The following is a 12,313-nucleotide window of genomic DNA, read 5'->3' as shown; positions in this document are numbered from 1 at the left end:
TTTCTGAAATCTTGCATTATTTTTGCAAGTTATGGAATAAGAGGTATTTATACAGGGATGTGATAACATCTTGACATATCTCTTCTCTTTTGTATGAGAAAAGTTTCTTCATAATCAAGGAAACCTTTTGTTGTAATTGAGGAATCTTTAGCATGCATTTAATGTACTCAGGCGTAATTGACCTTCCTTTGCAGTGTAGCTCTTTTGTGAGCTGGCACTTGAAAATATAGTGCTCTGGGTCTCCCTTTTCCCCACATACGCACTTGTCTGAATCGCTCGAATTTCGTGCAAAGTAGTACGTGGGGAAAGGACCATGTCCAGATAAGAAGATGTTGATGAAGAAGTTATAAGAGATTGGATCATATGTGGGTTTCTTGTAGAAATTAAAAAGCCTTCTACCTACTTCTGCATTTTCCCATTCAGCTTGCCATTTCTTTAATGTAATTTTTTTCGACATATGTTTCGCATACGATTTAGGAAATGGGACATTGATTGGAGGTAGAGAGGTAAAGATGGGCATTCTTAGCAAGCGCATCTGCCCTTTCATTTTGGGCTTGTCCAGCATGCGCTTTTACCCACTTTTATTTTTATAGATGTTCTGTTGTGCTGTGATATTAAATCGTAGATATCTTGTACTATTGATGATTTGTTTCTTGCATCATCGACAGCTTTAATTGCCGCTTGGCTATCACTGTAGATGGTAACATATGTTAGATGCTTTTGATGAGACCATAGAATAGTGTGTTTTATGGCTGAAAGCTCAGCTTGGAAAACGCTGTTTTTGTTTCTTAGGTGTCCTTTTCATTCTGTTGTTTTTTGTTCTGAGAGGGGTGCAAAGAACGCACATTCTACTTCTTCGTTTAACTTTGACACATCTGTGTACACGACTGGAAATGAAGGTACACTGAGGGTGTCTTCTTTTGTAGATATTCTGAGTTTTGCGTGTACTGCAAGGTGTCTTAGGTAAGGATTTCGTGGCTGTTTAAAATGAAGGGGGCACAGGTTTTGATCTTCTACCTCTATGTTTTTCTTGAGGTGGAATAACGTGTCTACGTGAAGGACACGGGTTAACTTACAATACTGAATGCTATTTTTAGCCCGGATAAAGGTCTAGACACACATAACTTTTTCTACATCTACATGTGTGTGGCTTTCTAAATAAGGGTGCGTCTTATATGCCAGTGCGTCTTATATGCCGTCAAATACGGTAATAATGTTTCTTATTTTGCGCTTAGAAATTTTAAGATCATGCATTTTACGACGTGCTTGAATTATACATAATATTTCTCTTCGGAAACAGAGCTGTAGCTAGGGTTTTTACCGCACGGGGACAACTGAAGATCTCGCGCTCCTCTCTTGTTTGCCAAGAGTAAAAACATTTCATTCTAAAATTTCGCAGCATCAATTTGGCGCCCACGGAAGCAGCGCTCGGGGACAAATGTCCCCCTTACCCCCCTCTAGCTACGCCCCTGTTCGGAAAATGCAAAAAACATATTCTTTGAAATACGGCTTGTTTGCATGCGTCATTTTGAAAGAAGGGCGGATTTAAAAATAGCAGACGGAATTTATCATTTCAAATAATAAAGAAAGCTGTTGTCAGCAATTTTTATTTCAAAGTATTTGCTCCTTTTTAAATTCTTTATCTAAATTGTTATAAATATGTGTAGTAAGAACTCAAGATAGCAAATAAAAGCCTGCCTATTTTATAGTATTAAAACAATAAGGCTTAAAATTAAATTTAGAATTTTAAAGGCAGTACAATTTCTTTCAATATTATCCTTCAGTTTTTACTATGAACTTATTCCCTTATTTCTAAATTTACATTTTCTTGAATGCATTTGAGAATAGTCTGATAATGACATATTGCAGTAATACTGAATACATATTCCTTGAAGGGAATGATAGTTTGGTATTATCAAATTATTGCGTAGACATACATATGTGTAGAATCACTTTTTATTTAATGAAATTTCCCATTTAAATTCTTTTTCTATTACAATGTCTCCGAGAATGAACAGTGGTTTTTTTAGATGTCTGTGACGTATATATTATGTGAAATGGGTTGAAAATGCTTTTATTAAGTTCAACTGCTCGAAGAAATTACCTGCATGTGCTTTTATTGTTCACACGAGGCACTACTTTACATAACCGATAAATCAGTTTGTTCATAATCTTAAAAATCCATTTCATGATCTAATTAACAGTGAGGTCTTTTTAAATCTAATGTGTATGACGTCATGTGTAAAAGGTTACATTTCTATAAAATTCAACTGTCGCATTCAATGAATTGGAGGATAAGGAGGGTAGAATTACCTTCGCCGTTAGCATGTTAAAACTTAAAGAACTTTTATAATGAACCATAATTTTTTAAAAATATCTGTTTCAACGCGAGAGCATTTAGCAAGTCCTAGTGTCGCCAAACTCCCTTTGTTCAAAACACACTGAGCTGAGTCTAGGATCTCAGGAAGAGAGGTTGGTTGATAGCAGTTCTATTCTCTTCGAATCTCATTGCTTAGAATGCTTGCGAGAGCTGCCAAAATTCTGACCCAACATATTACTCAATAACGTATTTATTGTTATAAATAAAAATTTAAAAGTTACATATTATTACAGTTCATTCTCATTTACGTTTTGACTCCATTTACGATCTCTAAGCAGTAACGATAGAACCAACGCACCAACGCAACGACTTGAATTCAACTCTTGACTGACCAGTTTCTTTTCTTGGAGGATGTCACATCCACATACCGTGTAAACGATTGTCTACATAGCAATATATGCTGAATTTGGGACTTTAAAAATACGCGTGTGCACATCAACACACCCTAGATTCGCTTAGGGTCAATGTTTGATAATTGTTATGTCGCATTGGACATTGTTGGAATGGGAATTAAGATTTTTGGTCCTTTCTTTACTAAAACCAGTATAAACTTCAGTTCAATGTATATATCCAAGGCAGTCTCGAGTACGTACATGTACCGAGTATGTATTCGGAAAATACTACATTTTGTTTCCTTATCTTTTGTTCTTTCCTTATCTTTGTTTACGTTAAGTTCCTGGATTAAGAACTTCTTCCCAAACACTGGAGTACTGCTCCACATTGTGAATAATGGGAGAGACGTGCAGAATCTTCGACTTCCAAAATGGTGGACAGACAGAAATTACCTATAATTAATATATTATAATAAGTAATATTTTATCTTCTGTGGCTTGTCAAACTCACAAGTTTTGTGAGTTTGGTCTTTCACGATAAAAGACCTACTCAAGGTATCTCCTACGGCTTGCCAGAAATGAGGTTTAGAGTGAAAGACCTGTTCAATAAGATAATTTCAAATAAGCAATTCGTTTTCTGCAGCTTGAAAATAAGGTTTATCTTGAATGTCGAACCCAAAGGAGAAAATCTCACACAAGCATTTTGCAGGCTTTTTACCAGATGTTCTTGCCAGAGTATGGACCGAAAGTGAATGCCGCTATATTGCCTGTTACAATATAAATGACTGAACAGAAAGTTTTAATTTTTTGCGATATTTTTTAGTGTCTGAATCAAACACAAGCCCTTTCAATCCATTTCAGATAACGAGAGAGATCTTCACAGATATCTGATGATGTCCTACCATATACGAGTATTCTTTAAAACCCCGTACATTTTTTATTGACAGATATTAAAATGTTAGCATTTTCAAATTAATAGCCGCCTTAAAATGCACATTATCAAAAAAGAAATATATAAAGCGATATTGTTGAGTCCAGCTACTGTAATTTAAAGAATAGTTAATGTTTTTAACTAGACATACCCTAAATTACTTGTGTTTTTATTGAAGTCAATCAAATGAAAAAATAGAAAACATATTTATAATTACATTTACCGCCTTTAAATCGTTTAGTTTGTTGACCAGTAATACAAGGACTAAATCTGAAACCATAAAAGTATCTGAAGTATCTTATACTTTCCCAAATTACAACACATTGGCGAGTGAAAAATAACAGTATGTTATTTTGGCAGTGGCAATATATTGTTTTTTGAAAGATAAATACGTTACACATTGCCGAACTGGATGCATAAGATAAAATTATTTTATTTTGAGCTCTTGCAACACATCGCTTTTAAATCTTTTAGTGTGTTATCCAAAATTGATTAAAATTACACAAAATGTGGAATAAATCAACATAAATTCGAAACATAAATCGAAAGTTCGGGCTTCTGGGTGCACATGGCTGAATTGGAGGACTAACTATAAGTATACTAAACTGTGAGGGTCTAGGTGTCGCGTTTTCCCACAATGCGAAGAACATACACATACATTATACACTGACTACCAATAAGTATTTGGACACCTGTGATAGAAAAGAAAAACTAACTTTATTCAAAATCAATAGTTGGTAGAGCCTCCACGAGAGGTAATTACAACGTGGACCCTTCGGGGCATACTTTCCACAAGTCTTTGTATGACAGCTAGTGGTCTTTTCTTCCACGAGAGGTAATTACAACGTGGCCCATTCGGGGCATACTTTCCACAAGTCTTTGTATGACAGCTAGTGGTCTTTTCTTCCACTCGGCTTGGAGAAGACATAGAAGTTCCTTCACCGATTTTGCACGGGTAGTGCACCCCTGAATTCGGCGATGCAACTCATCCCAGAGGTTCTCGATAGGGTTCAGGTCTGGACTCTGGGCAGACCAGTCCATTCGATGAACTCCATTGGCACCATACCAAGCCTTGGTTAACGTCGAAACATGACAACTGGCATTGTCGTCCTGAAAGTAACAGGGGTCCAACGTGTAAAACTGCCACAACGTAGGAAGCACATCATTGTCATCCAAAATAGTGCAGTAGGCATCGGAGTTGAGCTTACCATGAATAAGGAATAAGGGTCCCAGCCCATACCAGGAGAAACATCCCCAGACCATAATTCCACCTTCGCCGAACTTGACTGTTGGCACAATGCATTCTGGCAGGAGACATTCTCCAGGTAGACGCCAGACACAGACCCTACAATCCGAACGGTAAAGGGTGAGACTTGATTCGTCACTCCAAAGAACCCGTTTCCACTGATCTACAGTCCAATTTCGATGTGCTTTGCACCACATTAACCGAGCAGCGCGGATGGACTTTGTGATCAAAGGCTTATGGGCAGCAGCACAAACCAAGCAGATGTGCTTCCTTACAGATGGTATTCATTGAAATAATACTTCCGGATGCCTGTTGAAACTATTCGCGGATGAGGGCCATCGGTTGGGTGTGGTTCTTCCGAATTTCTCTGGACAGCACTCGTCGGTCTCTATCTCCCAGTTTCGTTGGTCTGCCGACTCGGGGCACATTCCGACAATCACCGCTCACCTTCCACTTCTTAATCACATAGGCCACTGTCGATTTTGGGTACTTCAGATCGCTAGATATGTCCTTTAAGGATCGGCCACATTTGTGATACCCGATAATTATACCTTTCTCGAAATCAGAGAGCTCCGAACAGCGAGGCATCTTGCATGCGACTAAAGCCGATGCTGTTTCCTACACGAAATATACCGGCGGAGTCCGTGACGTACCTTAGGACCGCAGATATCGTCATTTGCATAGGTGTCCAAATACTTATTGGTAGTCAGTGTACAATAACAGATACTTCATTATGGTGTCTCACTGTATCCTGCAGAATTAACATTGAATTTTGTAAATTTGAATATTAGTTTAACTTGAATATAATGCGATTAAATAATTAATAAAGAGAATAAGAAACAAAATCTGAAAGTTTTCAGATTTTAACGGTTGCCCAAAATAGTTGTTAAGGTTTTTTATGCACTCGCTCACGCAATATGCAATTTAACGGCAAAATCACTAAAAATAGCTCATCTTTAGAATTTCGATACACAGTCTCGTGCATTGGAGATAATAAGAATGTTTTATTCCGTATATTGTTACAACTACTCCCTTTCGAACTGTCGAGTTTGTTAATCAAAAATTCATTTGAGTTTTACAAAATGTGAAATAAATATTGCTTTTAAATTTATAAATATTTTAGTATATTAATACCTACCAGACAGATTCAGTTTGAAAGATAAATATCTTATATTGTGCTGAATGGCAACAGACTCGAATGAAAAGTGAAATGATGCATTTGTAGTGTTTTGACGCAAAATTCCATTTCGAGACTAATAGCAATTTTGTGTTCATAATTTATTAAAGCACTTAATAAGATTAATAAATAAATAATAATTAATAATAATAAATAAATAATAATTGATAATACTAAATAGACTAAATAATGAATAATAGTAATTGAACATATCACGATTTCATACCTTTGTCTTTGTCTGCTTTTAATGGCCAGTTGGCAGAAAGGTCAAAAACCTGCGGGACCACAGCCATAGGTCGGTCTTGCAGGTCGGGCATTCATTTATAACAAAACTTACGTAAGTCAGAAACATTTGAGTACAGTGATATTTACCTGTCATTCATAAAAAGAAATTTTTAAAGAATGAAGGTTTTATCAGGTGAAAGTATAAGTTACTGTTACGAATTTGAGCAAAGATAGAGGATTTTAGTGCAATTATATGTAAAAATGTTGTATTTTTCTGTGTAATGTAAAAAAAAGTAAGAATACAGGGGCAAATCCATTTAACATTGAGCAAATGGGTATATCGATAATTTGGCGAGAAATCCCCAAAAGTCGCCAAACTTTGCTTTCATTTGGCGGCATTTTATCCGGTCCGTGTACCATTGTAATATATATTGTAATTGAATAAATGTAATTGATCACCATATTAGCTGCAATCGTAATTCGATCGTCATATTGCTTTCCAGTAATATCGAGAAGCAGAAAGTACTAGAAATGTCTCGGCGGCCGGTGAAAAACTATATAAGGCCGGACAGAGCATCTGTTCTCAGTTGTTGTTTAACTGTTATTGTTTCGAGTTGTTAGTTCAGCGTGAACTGAGATATATCCGGGTTAGCTTTCTGTTTAGATGCGCTTTACATTGCGTTGTGTTTAACGTTATTAGTAGTTTGAAGTGTAAGTACTGATTGTACTCTGTGATACTGTGAACACCTGTACGAGTATTTCTGGGGGAAATATTCCGGAACTTTGAAGTGCTCCTATTAATTAAATAAATTGTATTGCTTCATCATCGGACCTGCGTTCATTTAATCTATTATGATCCCATCACGCAACATTATTATAAACCCCATTTTAAGTAAACAGTATGTTTCATGGAAAAATTCTTCTGCAGTTGCAAAACTTCCATTAATAACACAGTATTTAAAGAATTTTTTTTCGCTTGGGAGGACAGTGCTTAAAAATGAACTAGGTCAATCTTGAAGGATATCGATATAAGAAGGGTAAAAGTTCTCCCTCCAGAGAATAATTCAGTGGTAGAAAATGAAATTTTGTACCGAATCATTGATGAAAGGATGGGTTAAAAGAAATATATCTATATATATCGCTAAATAAAAAATAACCCTCATCGTTCACAGTAAATGAAAACGAAGTTCATCATTCTTCCATGGTGGAAGATAAATAGTCGCTGAAAGTTTGAAATTATTTTTGATTTTCAGCGGTACTTGATAACTCCCTGAATTATTATGACTTATTGAAGACGGTTATGTCTCATCCCTAAGCTCATCATTCACGGGTGGTTGTGAAAGAACTAATGAATGTATCACAAGTCTTCTAAAAGAGGTAACCAAAACTGAATTTACTGTGGGTGGGAGAGGAACTGGCTATGTGAAATGTAATTGATGAACAGAAAGACATGGAGAAAATGTCGGAATCGGCACATTCAGTGGTTTCTTGATTGATGCAGTGAAGTTCGTAAGGCGATTAATCTTATCGATACGGAGTAATAAGATACGATTCATATTGCAAAATTCACAGACTCATATTGTTGCTGCATCTTTGTCGAATAGGGAGACTAAAATAGGACAAAATTATAACTCTGTCTTCTAATTTCGAGGTTTAAGCAGGAAAGTTTTTTTTTTTTTTTTTAATATAAGTTTTTATTTTAACTTACTGTTTAGTTTTTTGGTAATGATATTTTAAACCTGTCGATTGTTCCTGTCGGCACTCACAATTAAGATGAGAACCATTCAAGACGACCAAGTGCGAGCAAAACGGCAGAAAATACAGTATGGTCATAAAAATTTTCTTTTATAAATGAAATTTTAAGGGTCTATCCACTTCACCAATCGAAATGAAATTTCAGATGTTGTTATTTCAAGGAATGCGCTCGAGATCGGCACGATTTAAAACAATAGAAATCTCATGACTACTAGTACAGTGAAAACATTTCGAAATTTTCGAATGGCAACACTCACTTTTTTTTCTGCGAAAATTGATTAGCTCATTGAAAACCCGTAAATGGAGTTGGAATGATAGACGTATGACGAAAATTGCCGACCTACAACATTTGCAAAGGACAGCATTGTAAGAGAATAGTTAGTTGCGTTTGTTTTTGGTATTTTATTTTATTTTATTTCCACCTTTTTTTCACTTTCATATATACCGGGTGGCCATAATTAATCTGACAGTGCTCACAGTGTTCTGTAGCGCGATCTATTTGCGAGAATGACTCCACATTTTGTAGGAAGATTAAACAAGACGGGGGACGAAGGATTTCGCGAAAAAAAATTAGTTCCAAAAGTCACCGCTAGGGGAATATTTGGCGCTGTGTAATAGAAAATAGAGTGTTAACAAATGCAAATTAATACGGAATAAAATTACCTTTTATTATGGATATGCCTTATGGAATATGGATATGCCTTACAGTACGGTATGGAAAATCTTACGAAAAATCATCAACTTCTATCCCTACAAGATCAACCGTGTACAGGAGTTACTGTACCCCGACCATGGTAAGCGATTGACTTTTGCTGTCACCTTCCTTGCCAGAATGGAGGTGGATGATGCTTGGCAGTGAGGGATGATCTAATGGGGAGACGAGGCCCACTTTTGCCTGAATGAAAGTGAATACCCAGAACTGTCGAACTTGGGATGACAAATCACCACATGCAGTCACAGCAATTCCCTTATATTCACCAAAGGTAACTGTTTGGTGTGGGTTCACAGCGGAATTTATCGTAGGTTCATTCTTCTATGAGAACATTACCCCGACAGGACCGGAAACCTGTTCTGTTACCGGAGAGAAATATCGCCACGTGTTGAAGAGCTTTGTCATTCCGGCACTCCAGCAAAGACAGTGCCTGGGGGAAATCATTTTCATGCAAGATGGAGCCCCTCCACACGTTGCTGTACGGGTGCAACAGATGCTACGACAGAAATTCACAACAGAGTCATTAGCCGCTACTTTCCAACTGCATGGCCACCTCGGTCGCCTGATCTTACCCCATGCGACTTCTGGTTATGGGGTCACCTTAAGTCCAAGGTATATAAAGGAGTGGTCCAGAACCTGGCTACGTTGAAGGATAACGTATCACGGACTGTACGGGAGATTCCTGCAGACATGTTACTTTCTGCTGTTGTGCATACTGTGCACAGAATGCAATATGTGGTCCACAACAACGGCAGTCACATTGAACCTCATTTGAATGCAAAATAAAAGGTAATTTCCGTATTGATTTGCATTTGTTAACGCTGTATTTTCTATTACACAGCGCCAAATATTCCCCTAGCGGTGACTTTTGGAACTATTTTTTTCGCGAAATCCTTCGTCCCCAGTCTTGTTTAATCTTCCTACAAAATGGGGGGGGGGTCATTCTCCCAAATAGATCGCGCTACAGAACACTGAGCACTGTCAGTTTAATTATGGCCACCCATTATATATGTGTGTGGGTGTGTATGTAGAGAGAGAGAGAGAGAGAATGGTAGGAATCGTAGTTTCAGGGGCTTTACAATAGAAATTTATAGTTTTAGAAGCTCCCCAATTAGATAAAATTCGAATATTTCTGCTCTACCTCGTTTATATTGCCAATTCAATACCAAACTGTTTATAATTCAGCATCTACATGAATAATTTATGCGATAGTATGGAAATAAACTAGATAAATCTGGGTGATTTCTGCTTCGTTTCAAATGTTTACCAAAAGGAATCCTTCAATTCAAAACCATATCTTTCTCGTAGACGGAACCCATCTAAATGGCAAATATCCATAATAAGCCAGAAAGCGAATACTAATCTCAAAATTATCCCCCTTCCTGCAAACATGAGCCCTAAATTAAACGTAAATACAGATTAAAACGCGCCGAAAATTACTACACGTCAGAGACATGTCACTTTCCCCAACAGGAAAGAATTTCCAGCTCGCCGAAGATCACAATGCACAATAAGTTACAAAACTCTTCTCTCAAAGGATAGGTTGTTATTAAATTATGTACTTCGGGAAAGAGGGGGTCCACAAAAGTCTCTCGAAATTAATGTCGCAGAATTTATGCTTGGCATTACATAGAGGAAGGAAGAACTGTGTGCTTAGGGATGACTGGCAGGGGGTTTGTTGACTTTTCTTATTATAAGGAATTGTTCAGCAAGTCCCTGGCCTATCGGAAGGTGAATGTAATTTGTGCATTGTTCCGTTGCAGTGAATCTTCGTTTGTCAGATTTTTAACGAGGGGTAATTGTCTTTTGAAAGGTGAAATTATCCAGATTTTGCAACTCCTGTAGCAACATAAGAGAGAGAGAGAGAGAGAGTTATAGAAGGAAAGCAGGATTGCATAATGAAAGGCTTAGAGAGAAACAATCGGTTTCCTTACGTCAGAGGAATGTGGTTGTTGACCGGAATCTTGCTAAAATTCTTGCAGGAAAAGTGCTGATTCACAAATGCTACTGACGTTGGTGACATCAGGATTGATTCTGTGTGGTATCATTGATAAAGCAAAGAATTTTTGGAAAAATGTGTTTTGCACTTAAATAGAATGTTAAATCTTTTGCTTTTTCTTTATTGTGATGTCCAATACTATTTTAAGCTTTATAATTTTATTCTATGTCTAAAGGAATAACATGATTATATTGGACAACCATTTAAGCAGCTAATGTTCGTCCAGGATTATCAAAACAATTCGAGAAATGGTTTCGAGAATTTTCGAGAAACAGCTACGCATCAATTACCAGAATGAGAATGCTGGCAGATTTCATTGGAGGCCAGACTTAAACAGGATAAATTTAGTAATTCAGATACCACTGAAATTGCAAAAATCACATTCGTTTAATGAGCCAATAAAACTAATTTTTTCCGAATTTTTGAGCAAATATTTTAGGTTAAAACTCGAATAATTAAAAAACAAAATGCAAATAAATTTTTAAGGAAAAAAATGGAAGAACATCGGAAAGAATTCAGATTTTAACTTCCCACCAGATGATTTGTTAAAGTGTTATTTTGCTCCCGATGAGCATCGAAGGTTACAAGTGTGCTGCTGGACTCACTCCTGCTAACATTTTTTTTTTTTTTTTTTTTTTGTCTTTTTAGTTTTATTATTAAGAATCACATTCTTCGTACTTACGATCCATAAAATCCAAAAGCAAAATCACAAAACATTTACAAATAGTACACGTTTAAAAGTTCCGATAGAATGTTAGGGGTTGCCATATATTATTTTACATTCGCTATGTTATTAGTTTCTTTGGAAATTAGCCGCTCGAGAGGACAGCAGCCTAAAAGAGTCATCATAAAAATAGAAAAAGTATGTTCTGATTTTAATAGAAGTGCGGCTAGTGTCTTTTCCTTAAAATATTTAATACTTTTAATTAGACATCTCTTGGTTTTAAGTGCATTTTTCTAAACATCAGTCAGATTAAAAGTTAGAAAAATACTTTGAAGAACTGTGTTTATTTGCTTTTTCAAACATTTGGTTTGCCCCTCAGTAACAGAATAATGAAATTTGAAAGGCAACATGCTAGTGCATGGAGATAATAAGTATCCTATTTAAGGCAATGCCAGCACCTTGCTTTTAAATAGCAGAATATGGGGATTAATGTTTAATAGATAAATATCTTACGCTTTGCTGAATGGGAACAGACTGGCACGCTAGAGATAAAAATGTTTATTTCGAATAGCGTCGCCAATTTTCGCGTTAAAATTGCTGAGTTTGTTAAACAAAATTCCTTCAGATTTGTACAAAGTATGAAATAAATCAAAAACAAATTCTAAGTTCGGGCTTCAAGGTGCTCCTGTACGGGTGGAAGACTGCGTGCAATAATAATTCAGTGGTTCTATTTACCATCGTGTTTCCATAATGCGAGAAACATACATGCATACACAGACACATAGTCTTCATCATATAATTGTTTTTGAAAACTACATCCGGATCGCATTTAGTGGCAACAATTTGAAAAAGATTCGGACATAAAGGCGATGCAGAGAAAAAGTGAGTTTCG

The sequence above is a fragment of the Stegodyphus dumicola genome, chromosome 10, assembly GCF_044657685.1.
Source record: "Stegodyphus dumicola isolate Sdum_Otavi_A_Nest chromosome 10, ASM4465768v1".
Lineage (NCBI taxonomy): Eukaryota > Metazoa > Arthropoda > Arachnida > Araneae > Eresidae > Stegodyphus > Stegodyphus dumicola.
Note: the sequence above shows the minus strand (reverse complement) of the source record.